Genomic DNA, 20,830 nt, shown 5'->3' on the forward strand with positions numbered 1-20,830 from the left:
CGGAACCTTCCCACTACTCTTTCAAAAGTGATTATAATTAAAGTTGAAGGATGATGATGTAATTTGCATGAAGTCACAGGACCTCTCACATGAAGTCACTTTCTTGTAATTTAAGAAAAGTGTTCAATAATTGTTTTTTATTTTATTTTATTTGAATTCGTGTTTAATTATTGTTTGAAAAACAGAAAGAGATATTGATATGTTCAAGTAGTTTAGATATGAAACTGCTTCTCACTCATCATGAGATGTGAGTGGGAAGTTAAGAAGGTTCGTGTTTAATTATTCGTGAAACTACTTTTTTTTTAGTTTTAATAAGGGTTCTTCTATGGCGTGCATATTTGTAAGAGTGTATATCATATGTATTTTTATTATAAAAAGTTTAATTAAATTATAAAATTTTGTAATATGAATCACAAAATATATAATCTCACCACAAATTAGCGTTACAAAAAATGTCATTAGGTTACAAACTTTTGTTATATTAATTACAAAATTATGAACATTTTGTTATATCAATTTGTGGTGAGGTTACGTATTTTATAACTAATATTAAGTAATTTTGCCATAAGGTGCATATAGTATGCACCCACAAAGAGTGCAGCTTATAGCATTGTCCTTTAATAAGATGAGAAAAGTACTTGTAAATTTATAAAAAGTGTTCAAAAATATATGACAATTTTTCAAGACCTGTTGTGCTTTAGTATCTTGTTAACCTTAATAATAATCTAACGAGTTGTTGTTAACTTAAATTATTAGAATTTAGAGTAATGATATATAATGATATACACAAACATAAAATTTATATAAAATTTTTATACATAATGATGTGAATTAATTGTGACATTTCACTTTAAAACAAACTATCCATAAAGATAACTTACATTTATAACAATGTCATTGCGATATCATTCTTATGATATTTTTTGTATGAATTTTTTATATGAATAATAATTTTCAAATTATTAATATGAGCTCAATGGTGAACACATTTGCTCTATCTTACACATTTACCAATTAATTAAAATTCATTTGTGGTTGATCATGAGAATGACCCTATATGATTTTGAGGTTGAAGGACATGCCATATGACAATACCATTTACAACTGAACTAGCAAATACGCATATCCACTAACATTTGTGATTTGTCAAAAAAATCAACAATGAGCCCATGTGGGAAGCTTATGTACAACAGATATCAAAATTTATTTAGGCCTTTTTGAAAAGTTAGCTAAAAGTTAATTTTTAATTTTTAGCCTATTTTAAATCACATAATTTTTCATATTTTTTACACACAAAAAATTAAAAAAATTAAAATGTCAACTTTTAACCAATTTTTCAAAACACCCTCAGTGATCCAAAGATATCACCTAGTAATTTCTTTCATTAATCACCAAACACCATTCTTCACGTTGTTCTTTCATAATTCAACACTGAGCGTCATCCCCAACATAATTCACAACTCCTAGGCCATCAAATAACTTCTCAAAATATACATATATGGGGTCTTTTGAGAAGCGAAAAAAAAGGGGTAAATTTTTAGCTTTTTATTCATTTTGACTCATATCACCTCTCACATTTTTTATTCATAAAAAAATAAATTAAAAAAACCAACAATTAAATTTTTTATCAACTTTTCAAAACACCACAGGGGTGTTTGGCAAGGGCTTTTTTGGACTTTTGGGCCTAAAATTCACAAAAAGACAAAATATGCTAAAATAACTAATAAGACAAAATATCACATCAAATCCATAATCATTTTATTTTTTCTCTCACAAACACACATCAAACTACAAAAAAATCAAATTATTTTTTCAAACACAAAAATTTTAACCTACTAAAATAATCAAAAACTATAACTTACTAAAATACCAACTTCCCAAATACCCACATAATTTGATCAGACAGTAGTGAACCAATCAATGGCCTCGTTTGGTAAAACTGTAAAAAAGTGATTATACATTATAACTTAACAGATTATGACTTATAGCTGTGAATATAAGCTGTTAACCTGTTTGGTGCAGTTGTGAGATTATGGATTTAAGCAGCAGAGTAGTGTTTGGTTAATAAGCTGTAAAATAACTTTTTACTGTATAATTGTCCTTTCTGCCCTTATATGATATAAAAATGATTATTTTTTCATTTTTTTCAATTTTAATTTAAAAAAAAATATTTCATTAGTAAAAGTTAATATAATTAGTATTAATTAGTATCAATTAATATAAAAATTGATACATTTGCTAAAAATGTAGTGGAAGTATTATTGTCACAATTATTTTCCATTATAAATTAATTAGTATCAATTAATTGCTTAATTAGTATCAATTAATACTAAAATTATTAATTAGTATCAATTAATGTCTTAATTAGTCTCAATTAATACTAAAATTATTAATTAGTATAAATTAATATTAATATTTAATTTTTATTAGTATCAATTAATATTAATAATCAACAATTATTATTAATTAGTATTAATTAATAATTAATTCATTACAAAAGTATACAATATTAATTTATTAAAAATTAATACCAACTAATATTGATTTTTTTAATTAATATTGATTTTTTTTCTTTTTCTTCAAAAATATACAATTTTTTATTTTTTAATTAATATAAAAATATACAATATGAATTTATTAATAATTAATACTAATTAATATTTATTTTTCAATTAATATCGATTTTTTTTCTTTTTTTCAGAAATATATAATTTTTTATTTTTTTTAATTAATATTAATATTAATTAATATTAATATTTGAGTATTGACGAGAACATTTAAGTAATTTTAGTCCCTACACCAGCTGTGCACTTAAGTCAAAAATTTAAGCACTCCCTGACCAATTTTTGAGATAAGCTAAGAAATAACTTGATTTAAACTATAAATTAATTAATTTAAACTACATCAAATACAATATTTTAACTTAAATTAAACTAAAAATTAAATTAAACAACTTATAAACTCCACCAAACGTGCCTAATATCACAACTCCTCCAACCAAGCTGATGTATAGGCGTGCAAGTTTTGTGGGTCCTCTAGTGTACCCTACTCGTCTTCCCTTCCCCTCTCTCTTTTATTTATAGGGAAAATAACTGTAATGTGTACAATGAAAAAAAATTATAAAAATATATAAAAACAAATTTGTAATTATTACAATGTATAAATTTTGTCATTAATGTATATAGTGTTTTGATAAATTGGTAAAAAATTAATTTTTTAATTTTTTTTAAATTTTTTTTTTGTCTTTTTATGAGTAAAAAATATAAGAAGTGATGTGACTCAAAATGAATACAAAGCTAAAAACTAACCTTTTATTTTGTTCCCAAAATATCCCTATATATTTTTTTGGAAAAATTACATATAGGTAGAAATTGAAAAAAAAAATTATCAACTCATGAAGAGTTGCACTTCCACGACCTTTTATTTACACTCTACCAAAAATGCACTCAAATCTCTACATATTTATAATTTTTTTTTTCTAGGGACGCTTTGACAAGCGGGTAAAAAGTCAATTTTTTAGTTTTTTGAATTTTTCGGATCATATCACCTCTTTATTTTTCTTTTTCACATTAAAAAAGTCAAAAAATTACCAAAAAAAAAAAAAAAAAACTATTATGTGTTTGGTATGATGTTCAAACTATGATTCCATGCCATGGTTTCAGTATAGTGCTTGTTTAGAGTTTTCAAAAGTTAATTCTACACCCACTTTTGAAAATTCTTTTCAAGGTAGGAAATTTTGGGCGAACCAGTCGTCCTTCTGATGTCCTCATCCTCCTAGACATCCAGCTGATTGATTGGTATAGTGTAATTTTTTTTTTAATTAACACCTGTTATTTTTTATATTTTAAATAAAAAAATTTAAAATTTTTAATTTTTTTTTATGAGTTTTGAATAGAATTTTGAGTTGTGTGTTTGATTATGAGTTGTAAGTTTATGTATCAAATATTATATGTCACATCAAAAATTTTCCACACAATTTAAAACTTTTTTCAAAACTTATTTACCAAACAAATTTTTTATAGTCAAATCATAATTTCAAAACTTATAAGCTTAAAATACAATTCTATTATCAAATCATATTTAAAAATTTTTACCAAACGTTATCTAATTTTTTACCACCTTTCTAAAACACCAAATGTAATTCACCATATTTTTTTTCTGCCTCCACTAGGGCAGTAATTCCCCTTATTTATATATGGAAGAAGCATAGACCATCAGCCATACATATCTCCAATTGATGATTACAAGATTGTAGAGAGAGAGAGAGAGAGAGAGAGAGAGAGAGAGATCAGGGAAGGGGAGTGAAGTTAATGCAACGATGAGTGAAGGCGGCGGCAACCGATCTGGAGAGAAAGGAGTGCGGCGAGGCACGGTGGTGCCGCCGAGTAGAGGGGAGGTGCTGAAGGGAATCATTAGAGACTTTTCTGAAGCTCTGACTCTGCCACAAGACGACTCCTCTGGAGATGGCGGAGCTGATCACCAACAACTCCTCCAAGTCCAGCCCAGCCAGAGACCCACCGTGCCTCCCAAGAGAGGTGATGTGCTCAGGCGAATTCTTGCTGGCAACTAGTTTGATTTCATTCATGCCACTTCTCTACTACTAGTAGTCTTTTTTCCAAGTATTTTAATATCTTTGTTTTGGGTATTGTTGTGTTCTTCTTCTCCTTTCTCCAACCTGAATTGTAGTGGTGAAAGATCCTCTGTTCTCAAATGTTTGTTAGTTGTCCTTAAAAACACTCATAATTAGTGGATTACATGAGAATCTCAGGTGTATAAGAATCTCAAAACATATCCACTGATTGTGAGTGTTTTGGAAGAAGAGAGAGGTAGAGAGAGACAGAGAATCTCAGGTATAGTATAGATGCAGTAGGGAAGTTGTGCCAAAAAGGATGAATTTTATAAATGTTGCATAAATCTGGCTATCAGTCTCTTGCTGCCCTCATTTGAAAAGCCTAATTGTAGTAGTTGAGTGCTATATTTGGTCTTTAATTTTATAGGCAAATTAAGCTATTGTAATTTCTCTCTTATGTTAATAATTTGGTCATTTAGTTCTATTTTCCTCAACCAAAAAAAAAAAAAAAAAAAAAAAAAAGAAAGAAAAATCTGAATTTCTTACCATGATACAATTTAATGCAATTGATTATGCCTTTTTTAGAAATTGGGTTGAGATGAAATTTGGAGATTATGGTGTTAGACATAATTTTATAACCACTCTTGCCACTACCATTCCAGCGCGATCCGCACTGCCTCTTGGCTAATCTAACCTGTAATTGGTTCATTTCAACTCTTGAATAAGCTGCCGAAGATGGCTCTGAGTGTGTGGTGTAATATTGTTGTGGATAGATTCAACTGTTTTATGATAATGATTCATAAGAAAGTTGTCTTCCCACATGAAGACCTCCAAATATAGCACAAATATGACACAATAATATATGTTTTCCCAATTCGAGTAGGACTCTCAAATAATGTATTACCTCTTTGCCATGTTATGGAAGTAATCTCAGAGAAGAATATTGATGATTCTTAGGTTGATATAGGAAATTGACCAAAATTTACATAAACAAGACTGGTGTACCTAGGAGATTACAAAACAGATAAAGCATTTTTTTAAATCCTTCCAATTCTGGCACAGGAAAGTACCTTTGGAGCAATTTCATTGTGGATGTAAAAGAGATACGTTCAAATCCCATTAGATTTTGTCATGTTTTGTAGCAATCTCAAATCTTCCAATCGCTCACTTGGACTTTAAAAATCAACAATGAATTAATGAAGCTTTCTCAGAGTGATCTCTTGCTAGGGTGAGAAGGGGAAAGAGGTGTCTCGCCGAAGGTAGTGGGTGGAAAGGGAAAGGGTACTTGATTTAGCCCTAGTCTGAAATAGTCAAAAAGTTAACTCATATCCTAAACTAGCTCTGGATAATTTCTCCAAAAACAAAGGACAACAATAGAAAAAATTAGGATTTTTGTTGCGTTACTAGATGAGGAGAGATTGAGGGTGTGACCAAGGTCCTAAGAGTGTTTATGATGAGTGGTTCAAATTTAAAGAACATTTGATAAATGTTCGTAGTAATTAGTGTGTTACTTTAAAATTAGAATTAATTTCATCCCTTAGATAAGTTAAATGGAATTGGACGAAGAGCATTGATGGTAATTAATTTAAAAAAATTATGGTTTAAATTAAAAAAATAATTAAAAATTTGATTTGTTTTTTGGGTGAATAAAATTTGATTTGTTACAAACATCAAATCCTAGAGTTTTTCTTTCTGTAATTTCTTCAAAATTAAATTTTATACTTGTTTTTTAAGCAACAATAAGGGCTTCATTTGAAACAACTTATAAGCTTATTTTGCTTTAAAAATGTTTCACGTAATTTTTCATACCCTTTTTTTTTTTTCTTCTAGAAGTTTAACTTAGGTCACTTAAAAAATCAATAGAAATTAAAAATATGTCAAATAACTAATCCTTTTAAAGAATAATTATTTACAAACTTATTTTAAATTAATAAATTAATTTATAAGTAAAATATAAAAGGAAAGCAAGAGGCAGTTTGGAAAGTGACATTTTCAGTAACTTGAAAAACTAAACAACTATGCTACAGAGCCCGAATGGGCAACGGCTCGAATGGCTCAAAAAACATTTTCCTATTTTTTTTTTTTTTTTTTTTCTTTTCAGCCGGAGAAAGGAGGAAGACGAAGGAGGGGGAGGGGGAGGGGGAGGGGGAGGAAGGAATGGAGGGGGCCTAAAAAATGGAGGAGGAGGCGGCGGAGGAGGAGGCGACGAGCGGGGCAGAGCCGACGAGGGGCGCCGGCGACGATCGGGGCAGAGCAGCGAGGCGGCGAAGGCGGAGGCGCGGCGATCGGCTATCGGCGACGACGACGGCGACGGCCTCTCCCTCTCCCTCTCCCTCTCTTTCTCTCCTCCCTCTCTCTCGCCTCTGCTTCTCAGGTTCAAACGAAGAAGAAGAAGCAGAACAGAAAGAACAGGAAGGAAGAAGAAGAAAAAAAAAAAAAAAAAATTCAAAACCCAAAACGACGTCGTTTTGGGTTTTGAGCCAAATTCGAGCCATTGATTCGGGCCCTCAAACATTATTCAAAACTAAATATATTTGCAAATTTTTTTTTATAAAAAAAACGTGTAAAAAGTAAGGTGAAAGAAATTTTTTATTTGATTTTTTTATATATATATATATTAATTGATTTAAAATAATAATATATTTTCAAATAGAGGGACCTTCAGCTTATGATGATTCGATGAACTCAGAATTGGTAAGTCCATCCACGTTGGGGCACCGGAGGAGGTCGGAGAGACCAAACTCTGAAAACATGATAGATCGCATATATCTACTATGATGGTGATTGACGATACGGTGGTCCACAAATGTCATTCAAATTCAGCTTGATTAAAGATCGCATATATCTACTATGATGCTGACATCTTAAAAATGACTTTCGGAGAGGGATTTGAAAAGAAAAATGAAAAAGATAGGTGAAATGTGAATAAATTATACCTATATTTCACATAATTTGACATACCTTTTTCCTTTTCATTTTCAAATCTCTCCCCAAATCTCTCAACTAAATACAATGTTAAAGTCACTTGTTTGCCCACTTGTTTCTTTGAATGGTAAACTTCAACTGTGTCTTGAGAATCCTACTCAAAAAAAAGAAGAAAAAAAAAAAAAAAAACTGTACATGTCTTTATATGTTTCATTACCATGACAACTGTGAACATGCTGTCACTTTGAAAATAAAATAATAATAATTATTTATTTTGCAAAACTGCTGTAATAGATAACAATAGCAATATCAACCAGAGTATCGTACAATATACCAAGTTTAACGATGATCATACATGGACTGGACCACCATAGATGTATCATTCTGAAATCAATAACATTACATGCTTCAAGTTTTCTTGTCAATTGTTGATGACAACTGTGATACAGCTGTTGCTTTGGTGAGGAACAAGGTCGGCTCAAGCCTTTAGTAATTGAAGCAATGAAAAAGGACTCAAAATTTTCATATATTAACGTATCTCAAGTACAATTCAATTGTCTCTCATAAAATCTATTTTGTCGAAGGCCCCACAAAACTAACACACGAAAAAAAGAAAATGATATACTTTCATGAACATAATACAAGGTTTAAAATTTTGATAAAACAGTCATAATACATCCTTTTAAAAAGGAAGTGCTAAACCAATTTTAATGAACTAAAAATTCAAAAAAAATAAAAAATAAAAAAGAAAAGGCAGACACAACCATCACATCATGGGGGTTAGCTCATTAGATTTCTTCCTAGAGCTCTATATTTAGAGCTCTTTATTTAGAGCTTCCAAGAATTTTTTTTGGTAAAAACGTCCATCCGTTTTGTATATGTTTGTTATATGACCACTTTTTTATTTTTTTATTTTTAATTATATATATTTATAAATAAAGGTTCACATTGAAAAGGATTTCATAAATTTTAAAAGCTTATAATATATAATTTTAAGAAAGCTCATTTTAAAAGAGACCCCACCAATTTAAAATAGGTTCGAGAAACTATTCTTAGGAGTGGTTTGAGATGATCTAAATAAATGTATTTTTTGACTTTTTATGAAATATGGATTGAGTTTGAAGTGATGTGATAGAGAAGTGATGTGACTTAAACAAGATGATGTGACTTAAATAGAATAGTAATTTTTTGACTTTTTGACTGTTTTAGGTTATGACAAACAAGTCCAACAGCAAGTCGACAGTATATACAGAAAGGGGGCGAGTTCGTCGAATGGGGAGAATTTTCATCTAAGGGTAGAAGTCCTTCGAAAAACAGAGACGAACTCTGGAAGGGAATACTTGGCAAAGCAGAAACGGAGGAACAATTCTTTGCTCTCTGTAAAGAAAGATGTCCCACCGATTACGTCACAAAATACCCCCAATTAAAAACATTTTTTAGGAATCATTACAAAAAAGAGAGGCCCTCATATACTAGCCCTTTTAATTCATTTCCTTTCTTAAATGAAGAAGTAAAAAAATGGGCAGAAAATAATATTTTGTTTGTAAGTCGAAATTTCGTTCAGTACGAGTTATGTCAAAATTGCTGTCTCTCCGTTTAGAGGGAAGACGACTTCCTTAGATTAGGGATACACAAAAATAATATAAACAATTTATATACTGACGAAGAACTCTCCTCCTCCTCTGATAACAGGATCCAGAGCAGGGGCCCATCCGTCTAATCTCCCTCTACCTCGAAGGACCCTCAAGAACAGGCAAAACCGCCTGGGCCAGAAGCCTCGGACGACACAATTACTTCTCCGGCAGAATAAGCTTCAAGGACTACGACCAAGACGCCGTCTACAACGTCATAGACGACATCAAATACTCGGCAGTCCCTACCGAATTAATGAAGAATTTAGTAGGATGCCAGAGAGATTTCCATGTATTTGTTAAGTTCCAACCAGATCTCACTATTAGAGGAGGAATTCCTTGTATTTTATTAACAAATGGGGACAGTAGTTGGTTAGATGCAATGTCCCAAAAAATGAGAGAATGGTTTGATGTTAATGTAACCATTGTCATGATTAATGAAAAATTTTATTAATTTTATTAATTTTATTTATGAAACCACTCAAAGTTTTATTTACTTACTACATTTCCCTTATCATCCACTATTGCATCTTGAGTCACATCACTATTTTTTGCACTGATGATTACATTTCGTAAAACATTAGAAAATTCTGCTGCATCCATAACAACTGATCCTCTACGATCAACTTCCTCTTTGCGTTCACCAACCTCTGAAATCGACGGACCAGGATCAACATCACTAGATTCATCACCACCTCTGCGTACATCAATCTCTGACAAACTCAGACGACCTCTGCGTTCATGAATGACTGAACCACTTTCCCCAAAACCTCCTAACAACAAATCTCTTTGCCTCTCCGGTAAACCAACAGACTTAGTCCGTGTCAGAATCGGAATGGCCTTCGTTGGAGGACAATGCCAGACATCAACATTATCATTAGTATATTTTTTAGATAACACAACAATAGAGGGGGCCCTCATTTGCGAATCTTCAGGCATGTCACTTGTAGAATACTTTAGATACCCCTTCATTTTACAATACGTAACCCCCCTTTTAATATTGAAATTTTCAAGTCGATACTTCACCATCCATGACACCTGTTTGTCGTTAATTGAACAATAACCATTCCCATAATAGACTAACTCGCATTGACAATCTACTGGGAAAATAAACCATGCCTGCAAACTGTCATTACCGTCTAACCTCCGATCATAAACATTTACTCTGACCAACCCACTAGCATTGGGTGCGCAAAGGGGGGAATATTTTATCAATATTTTATCAACCTTAATACTTTTTTGTTTGTATCTTAACCTCAATTGAGAAAATAAATTAGGCAACGCAAGTTCAATACAACTAAAATCACTTGCCGAAACACCTTCAACAACCCCAGTTTTTATATCGTCCACCTCCATTAACCTGAACATTAAAAATAAAAATACATCAAATTACAATTCTAAACAGTTTTAAAGTACATTTGACTCCTTAAAGTAATTTTGCATTCCTTTCCACTAACAGTAGCAGCCACTAAATATATGGCACCCTTTTGAATGCTTCCAACATTTCCCAACAGCGTATCTTTGTAGTCCGTCCAAACATCAACTGGGAAGAACCGGTCTACAACTTCTATCCCGTGACGAACGTACTCTTTGTCCTTGCCACCAACGAGCTTGAATCTCATTTTCTTTAGCATTCGAAAACGGTCAGACTGGTCAGGATCAACAATCCAGGTCTCAGGATTACCCTCGCCAACTCCAATAAATATCTTGTCAGGTGTAGGGACGGAGTCTGACGGACTATTATCACTGATGACAAAAAATAACACGTGGTGGACCACAGCTTCGTCCTTAGCATCCTGTCCCAATTAAACATTACCAATGAATTTGATACCCTTAACCACGATCTTGTCTGATTGACGGTCAGATCTCTTATTACCCAACTCAATACCATTAAGTAATCTCGATACGCCTTTATTATCAAACTTAACGTCCCTTAATTGTTCATCGTATAGCTGTAATTTCCTTACTCCCCTCTTAGTCTTCTTAATAAATCGGGGAATATTCTGAACGTACCATCTGCGAACATACTGGGTCTTAAAAGGTGCACGACTACGGTAACTACGCCTATATCCACTGGCCGCCGGTGTCCTTGACCTCCGGTACGCAAGGGGGGTCCGGTAATGGCTGCTTCCTATTTCTTCCATTTTTTATAAACAACTCCAAATCTTTTATACGAACATTTTTTATGTCAAAATTGTTGTCTCTCTGGACCTCCATCAAACCCAACAAGGAATAGCAAGAACAAGAACAAAAAGGCTATCTTTTCAATCCCATCATAGCTTCACATTGCTCATCATTACCATCATCATCTTCGTCATCGTCGCCGTGTATTGGAGGAGGCCATGTCTTTACCCTTTGGAGCAACTATCAAGTCCAGCCTTTAGTAATGGTTTCAAAATTTCAATTTTAGAATGAAATGGGTCATGGGGGATTTGTAATGTTTGTTAGAATTATGTGTAGGTCTGTTTGTTTAAGGCTTCACCTTGTAGCTCCCTCATTTTAATGTATGTTTGTGTATAAATAATGACTTGTGCTGATTTGTGCTCTGCCCCTGCCCTGCTATTACATTTCCTCATTTTTTGCATTGGTTTCCAATTTCTACGAAGTAAATTTCCAATGATTCGCAAACACAGGAGATTACAAATTCCCAAATTCATGAGTTCTCTGTGCTCATTTACTTGAGAAACAGAGCAAAATCAGTGTACTATTTTCGGTTCCCCATAAATTTTCCAAAGTGCATATTATTAGGGAGCTTAGATTCAATCCATTATTAGGATGTTCTTTATGGTCTATGATTTACAATTACGCTGGACATTATACTGTGTTTAATTGAGAGATTTGGAGAGAGATTTACAAAAAAAAAGGAAAAAAAGATGTAAAATTAAGTAAAATATAAATATATTTTATTTTCTAAATCTTTTATTAAATCTCCCAACTAAATATAAGGTAAATTTCACATCTTGAGAAATTTGAGTTGTAAATTTGACATTTTCTGTTTTTACTATTGTGAAATTTTAGCTGTAAAGACAGTTGGGTTTACTAGTGACAGTGACAGTTAATATCAGTTGGTTGTCGTTGGCTTCCAGCGGGGATATGGGAAGATAGGGCCCTATGCCCAATCACCATTCTCCACGGCCCGGCTCGGTGGCCAAAGCTAAGTTCCACTTTTAAAATTGGGAAATTTTAAAAAAAGTGAACAGTTAAAAAAAGTAATTCTAAAATAATGATAATATCTATATAATAAGGGAAGATAGTTTTAGAAAATGTATAAAATGTATGAGAGATACATTTGACTTCAAAGGCTCAGATCAATTCTAATAAATATTAATGGTTCAAAAGAAGGTTTGGTTCAAAAGAAGCTTTGATTCCCGCCCAAATGCTCCTCTCTCTCTCTCCCACTTCTGCCAAACACGTCTACGGACCTGAAAAGGAAGATCGACACCCACCTTTCTCAGTAGTTTTCCCAATTTTGAGTTTCGCTCATCGCCGCCATTGAAGAGGAAGATCGAACTCAACTCCTCGACACCCACCCTGCTCGGCTTCCTTTGAACTCGCACTCGCACCCCTCCCTCTTCGCTCGGCTCCCTTCAAACCCATCCTTCAGGTAATTTCAATGTTTTTTAATGTTGTGTTGCATCTCCCCTTCTCTCTGTGTGTTTGTTTTTGGCTGTTGGATCGCCGCTATTGAAGATCACCCACCCTTCGCACACGCACTCCTCCCGCTTCGCTTGGCTCCCTTCAAACCCATTGTTCTTCAATTCAACAGAGGTAAGTTCTTCAGTTCTTTGCTTATATTAGTTTTTGAACTGGAGAATTGTTTCTGCCTCTCCCATTTTCTCTTTGTTTTTTTTTTTAACCTCTGATGGCTGTGTCTGTTTCCCTAGCATTAAGCCATTGTGGTGTTCAATTTTTCGAATGCTGTTGGGAAAGAGTCGATTGTTCTCTCACCTTCCCAGGCGAGGTCGGTCTCTCTTCCTCTTTTTTGGTATTTTCAGTTCTTTGTAGGTCATTTTTGGGGTTTATTTTTATTTCCTCTTTTTTTAGAATGCTTTATTAATTTGGGCTGCCATTCTTTCTCTCAATCTAGGTTTATTTCTTGTTCTTGAACTGGTTTGTCTATATGGTTGTGGTGAAGATCATCATTAAGTGTATGAATACCATTGCTTTGTCATGTGAACCAACTGTTTGACAAAATGATTATGAGAGAAAAAAAATACTGATACCCATATTTCTGCACTTTTTTAAATTAGTTGTTGCTTTTGAAAAGGTTTGCACATTGCATTGTTCTTCAAAACTTGCTCAATTTATTGCTTTGTCATGTGAACCAACTGTTTGACAAATTGATTATGTGAGAAAAAAAAAATACTGATACCTACATTTCTGCACTTTTTTAATTAGTTGCTGCTTATGTGGTTATTGGGTTGTACAAAATTTGTCATTGCATTGTTCTTCAAAACCTGCTAAATGCATCTAATTGCATCTAAGGTCCAACCTTGAGTCGATTATTCTTGATTTTAGTGCTCCGTTTGTTTCAAGGGAAAACATTTTTTCGTATTTTCTGGCGTTGGGTTCGAAGAAAAATAAAAGTTGACGGAGAAAATCTTACTAATGCTACTATACTACCACTGCCACAACCACTAATCCTACCACTAATATAACAACAGAAATTAGTTTGAAAGTCTCAACCATAGGAAAATGTTTTGTACGGAAAACAATTTGGAATTTTTTTCCTGTAAAACGCTTTTTGCCGAAACAAATGGAGCATAGAATTCAAACGACACAATGGTCCAGACTTTATCCCAGTTTGTACCAGTCGCCTTTATTATTTACTATTGGATGTAATATTTCCAGTGATAAGAAACTACTCCACCTTTAATTGGCCACCTTTCTTCGTAGATTATGCATCTCTAAGTCATAATGATTTTTTGTGGTTGTATCATAAATGAAAGTTAGATATTACAAAATCTGATTTCTACAACCAAATGTGTTTAGTTTGAAAATCCATTAGAATGCATATGCAACTCAGGGCAGATGCCCTGTATCAGAAGTATAATGGCCTCATCTCCTCCACTCCACCCACTTTATTTGCAGAGTTTTTTAATGGTTTTCCATATTGTTAGTTATGTTATATATGCCAATCTATGTATTTCATCAAATTTTTATGTATGCACTATTTAGTTCCTCGAACATGTATGCATTTAGTTTCCAATATATTAAAATGGTTAAGATATTAAAAAAATTCAATGAAAACGAAAAAAATACGGAAAACGAAAAAGTAGAATTTTCTGAAAAGTGAATTCTGAAAACTGAAATCAAATGGAGTTATGAGCTGAAATTCTTGGAAAATAAGATTGACAACCTTTTTTATTTTTTAAAGTTTGAAGAGAGAATTTATTTGATTATATTATGTAAACCCTCCAAAATGAGTACTATTCATTCACAGTATAACATCTTCAGAAACTGAATCAAATAGTGAAATAAAGAATGCATTACACCATGACTTGCTTTAGTTGCCTTGAGTATAATGGCTGATACACTTCATTATTGCTTATAAAATGGTTGATGAAACAGTTTTTATTTTGTTTTATTTTTTTGACATAAATTTATGTTTGGACTTTCTAAGTGATAAATGGTGAACTTTAGAATACTTATGATTATAACGGATTTTGATTTTGGTTTTAATTTCATCTCTATAAAATTATTGTGCTTCGATTTTAATTTCATCATTGATGGGTCTAAAATTATATAATGGAACAAACATTTTTCAGTTGAAGTACAACAGTTATGGACAATGTCACTATTTTTGGTTAAGTAATTTTTTTTTTCCTCCATATAAATTTTAGTATCTCTCTTATAATGTAAGGCCTATTTATTTATTTATTGATTTATAATGTAAGGCCTATTTTCTTCTAATAAATGCTTTTTCTCTCATACTTTATACGTGGATGGAGACTTACACTGAACCGTAATATCAAGAAAGAAATACTTTTTTTCCTTATTTATGTGTATAAAGTTTACTTATCACTCTAAAGTTTTTGTATATATAGATTCAATTTCTTCAAGAAAGAAATGTTAATGTTGTTGTCTTCGATGAGCGTGATCTTAATACTATTCGCTTTCGTGAGGTAAGCCTAAAAGTAACTTAGTTTCGCATGAATTTTCCTCTCATTTTATAAATAATTTATAAATATATTCTACTTATTTTTTTTTATAGGCAAATGCAAAGGAAAAACACAAAAGCAATATCAAAGGAGACAGAAAATGTTCTCTCTTCTGGCAAAGGAAAGGAACATGCATATCCCATGGTATGGTTTCTCAACATTTTAAAAAGTTTGTTTTTCGAATATTTATTCATTTTTTTTAATATAGATTTTTTAAAGAATTGCATAATGTCTATACTCTTTTTTATGTACATTTTTTAAAAGTTTCTTTTTCCAATATTTTTTCAATTCTTTTGACTGATTGTGAAATATTTTTTTAAACCATGTTAAAGTAAAGCTTTTTTACAAAATGCTAATGCATTTGTATGAACACTAATTTGAACCCATGTTGCATTTAAGAGAAGAAAACGAAAAATGAAAAGGAAATTATAGAATATAATTTTTTTAATTTTATTTTCCTTATAAGAAGTTCTTAAGGAAAGAAGAAAAAGACAACAATCAAATTTAATATAACCATCAAGCAGAGGGAAGAGTAACGTATAAAACAGTACATGCTAATATTCACATTTTGCGTACCCAAAGATCTACTACCCACTAACCTCTAGGCATACACTTGGGTTTTTGGATTTAGAAACTTTGCAGGGGTAGCAGAGGTCAACAGAATTTTACTCACTAATTAATCTAGATATAAGTTATGAATTACATCGTGCCTTCAGGCACAGGCATAAGCTACAGATCTTTCCAAACAAAAAGTATGAGAGATACATTTGGTATTAATCTAGATATGGATTAATCTATATAATAAGGTACAATAGTTTTTGAAAATGTATAAAATGTATGAGAGATACATTTGGTATTAACGGTACAGATCTTTCCAAACAAAAATAAACGGCTGAGATCAATTTTTTTCCCCACCCGTCTCTCTGTCTTCCCTTTTTCATCTCTGCCCAAATCCATCCTCTTTCATACGCTCTTCTCTCTCTACCTCTCTTCTCTGCCTCTCCTCTCCATCTCTTGACTACTGACCACCTCTCCTCGCCACTTGATGCCCTTTCTTCTCTTAACCACTGACGCTCTTTTCTCACCCTCCTCTTTCTCCATTTTGGCGAAGGAATTAGAAAAAAAAAAGGAGAGAAAGAGGACATCGTCGTCCTACCCAGTCGACGCTAACGTTGACGCCGACGCCCTGTCCCGTCGTCGCTGACAAAGAAGCTGTTCTTCATAAGGTAAAAATTCCCAATAATAGATTTGAAATAAATAGCTGCGCCAGAGAAGATGTCGCAGGAAAGTTAGAAAAAACAACATATATTGTTAACTGCTAAATTACAGAGAGAAGGTTGAGAAGCATTTGTAATAATGCAAAATTTATGAGAAATTTGATTCCATGTGGGAAAAATATGAAACTTAGAGGAAATGGGTTATATTGGCATTCTGGAATTATTAGGAGTAATTTTAAACTTTATGACTTTAGAGATTTGAGTAAAAATTCAGGTAGTCCTCCAAAATTATAACTCATATACCCTTAGTTAGTTTCCTTTTATTTAATTTGTTCTTTATTACTTTCTAATTTTTTGTTGATACATTAAATTCATTTATAGAGTTCCAAAATACATTACTTTTTGAGTTAACAATAAGTATAATATACTTCTCTTCCAAGTTTAAAGCTACGTGATTAGATAAGACTGACGCTTTGCTTAAAATACCTATAGAATGTAATCTAAATGTAGACCAAGACTAGATTAGGTTAATTTCCAAACATGTTATTCCAAGTTTGGTCTTACAATGCTCAATTTGGGTCTAAAGTGCTTCTCTAATGGTTATATCTACAACAATGATTCATCCCACTAAAAACATCACCACTAATAGCATTAATGTATTAAAAAAAAAAAAAAAAAAAAAAATACAACTCCAAGACCAAAACATCACATCATTAATGGCGAGACCCACTGCCACCTAATTAGTGGGAGCACTAATTAGTGCTCCCAAGCATTTTTCTTATATCTAATACTTGAGATTGCATAAAACTTTCTTCATAAGGTAACAACATAGATTTGAAATAAAAAGCCCTAATTTAGATTCCGTTTAAATGAGTTTCATTTTTTAAATGGGTGTTTATTTCAGTTTGATTTTTGACATGGTTTTGATTTATGAAATGTTTGATTCTTTAATGGGAAATGGGTGCCAATTCTTGAAATGGGTCCTAAATACTTTTGAGTTTCCTAAATACTGATTCTTTTTGTGTTTTTCTATTCTTTCATTCTTTTTTTCTTTATTTGAGAGTGGGGATTGGTAAGCTGTGATAAAAAATAAATATAGTTTCAGCATTGCCTATTACTTTTTTGAGACCCTGTAAACAATTGTCCCCATACTGTATGTTGTTCATATGTTGTTTATCCATTTAATTTTATTGCATCAGTTTAGTCTTATAGTTTATTTAGTTTAAATCAAAATTTTGTTTTTGTTGTGGCAGGGGGTTGGCTGCTGCCCATGAGCTAACCAAATGGATTCAAAAGGGGGTTGATTTGATATTTTGCTTATGGTCATATATTGCTTAACAAATATTCCAAATTTATTTAAGGTTGGAAGAAAAATGAATCTGAATGGGTGTAGGTGAAGATTGAAGAAGATGATGGAGTGTTACATACACAAAACTGATGGGACTAAACTGATATAATAAATGGGTTCAGAGTTCCAAGAAGAAAGAGTTGAAAAAAATAAAACCCAAGAAAAATATGGATTGATTTTTGTAAATTAATGTTTTTATGACTCATTAATTTGTATATGTGTTGATAATGTGTTGTGTTTGTTGGTAGTGTTTGCATTGGGTAACCTATTATTATTGTGCAATAATGTTTGTGTTTAGTTTGAATTGGATGGTCTATGAAAAACCTTTTATTAGTGTGACAATGCGTGTATTTGTTTTGAATTGGGTAGTCTCTATGAAAAACCTTTCATTGTGTGATTTGACTTAGATTATCATTGTGGGTGTTCTTTGTTATCTTGCTGCCATATTTGAAAGTGGAGTTTGGTTTCACATTCTGCTTATGGGTGGATTTGAATAGTTTGAGCTATTTGATTGTTTTATTTATTTATTTATTTATTTATTTTTTTGCAGCTGCTCTTCTCAGGGAAGAGGTTGCAGTCCACCTGATGAATTTAGATTCAGTTTTGGAACTAAAATTTGACAATATTATATGTTATGTTATGTGATGTTGTGTGTGTGTGTGTGTGTCTTTGCCAAGAATCTGTTATGTTATGTGATGTGTGTGAGTGTGTGTCTTTGACAGTATGTGATGGTTTCGATGGCTTCTACTGGGAATCAATTTTTTTTTTTTAATCTATTTTTTTTTTTTTTTTTGAGTGTGGCAATGGGTTGGCTGCTTCCCATGAGCAAATTTAATGGATTCAAAAGGTTGGTTTCATATTTTGCTTATGGATGGATTTCAATAGTTTGAGTTATTTGATTGTTTTATTTATTTATTTATTTATTTTGCAGATGTTGTTCTTAGCATTTCAGTGCACCATATGATCTCATTAAAGGTATCCTAATTCTTTAATAGGATGCTTGGCTTCCATTGGGAATTAAATTGTTCAATCTGTTTTTAGTTTATGATTTTTTTTTTAAATTTAATATTGTTATTTGTAAGTTACTGAAATAAATTTACTCATTTTTAATATTGTTAAATTAACTCATTTCTTATAGCAGGTTTGTTTATGTAGTGTTGATTAAATTTTTTTTCCTTAAATTTCTTTATGGATAATTGAAAGAGGAGGGCAGAGAAGTTGGGCATAATTGTTTGTGTTTCTCTATGGTTTTTATTTCATTTATATGAATATGAAATAGGTTACTATGAGATGACATAAGTCTTTTTCAATGAAATGAGTTTCTATGAATGGGTGACTTCTATTTGTTTTTCTGCTCTAAGATGAGATAGGTCTTTTTTTATGAATGGATCTTTCATGTTCAAAAATTGTCACTCATTATGGAAGGTTGAAACAGCGATTGTGCTTTATTGCTATTTACTACCTTCAGCTTGGTTTGCTTCTTCATATGTTCATAGAAATGATTTTTCATGCTTTTTGGCACTCACATTTGTGGATCGAAATGTCACATTTGTTTGGTTACTAATTAATAGTTGTAAAGAGCATGCATTTGTCTATTCTCTCTCAAATCCCCTCTATAAAAACATGTATATTCAAATTGGTGAATCAAACAGTGAGAGTTGGATCTTATTTTTAATAACAAACAATGGACAATTTTTAAGGGGTTGATTTTGGATAATGGAGCTTGCTTGCTTATATTTTCTATTCTTCCTTTTGTTTCAGGTACATATGCCTTGGCTTGAAGGAGAGTTTGATTAGCTCATAAAAAGTTGTTGTGACTTTGTTTGCCGCAATGGTTGATTAGGTAATTGGTCTGCCTTCCATTGATGGATTTGTCAATAATTTGTTGCTTATCTATTGTTCAACTTGGCTTCATTTTACATGTGAAAATTAAGAATCTTAAATTTTTATTAGATAGGCTTCATTTACATGTAAGCTATCTTCTGGATTATTAGCTAGGTTCAGAACCAAGAAGAGCGAGTACTTGATTTTTTTATGGTGATAATTTGGGTCTTCTATTTTAATTTTTGAATTTCATACAATTTTGATGATAATCATTGTGATAATTTTTACTATAATTTTGAAAATTAGCATTGTTTAGAATGCCTTTATGTTTGATTTTGCTTTGTTTTGATTAGACTTGAAAAATTTAGGTTATACAATGAATGGAAATGTTGGTGGGTCTATTAGTGAATGTTTCAAGAAATGGAGAGCAATGGCACAGCGGCCCATTAAACAAGTGAGCCTTTTTTTTTTCTTCACAATTTTATATATTTGTTTGGGGAACTAGAAGTTTATTTATTGAGTTTCTTTTTATTGTAATTTTTGGGGGTCGACGAGAAATTTAGATCTGGTTGATTCAATAGAATAACTTTGCCTATTACTTTTTCCACATCTTATAACTCTACCAGTGCTTATAATCAATTAAAATTTTCATTTTAAAATTTAAACACTATAGACACAATTGTATATTCATTTTAAAATAGATGTGACAAACAAATATGATTGTGTGGGTGATTTTTCGATCACACTGCCCGACTCAGTATTCAGCTGGAGAACACTGGCAGAATAGATGACACCTGGCTAACCTGTAACAGAAAGAGAAGATTCCGGCGGTGGTTCGTCCACCCGGGGGCACTCCGACGATCAAATCAGTATATCTCTCAAAGATAATCAATAGTGTAAATCTTACTGTACTAAATATAAATTGCGTACCTTAGACCCATGGGGGTACCTCTATTTTATAGTTAACTCAATCTTAGTCCCAATAGAAGCCTGGCTTCTATGGACTCCCGTTCAGTACTTATTTTGGACTCCTTAAGAGATAAAGATAAACTTCCTAAGAGCTTTATCCTTATCTTGGCTAAGTCTTCTCTTTATTCTAGGACTCTTGTCCTTTATCCGCTTATCTCGGAATCCGATATCTTCGGAGATTACCT

Source organism: Camellia sinensis, chromosome 3 (assembly GCF_055761805.1).
Source record: "Camellia sinensis isolate YWXY chromosome 3, ASM5576180v1, whole genome shotgun sequence".
Taxonomy (NCBI): domain Eukaryota; kingdom Viridiplantae; phylum Streptophyta; class Magnoliopsida; order Ericales; family Theaceae; genus Camellia; species Camellia sinensis.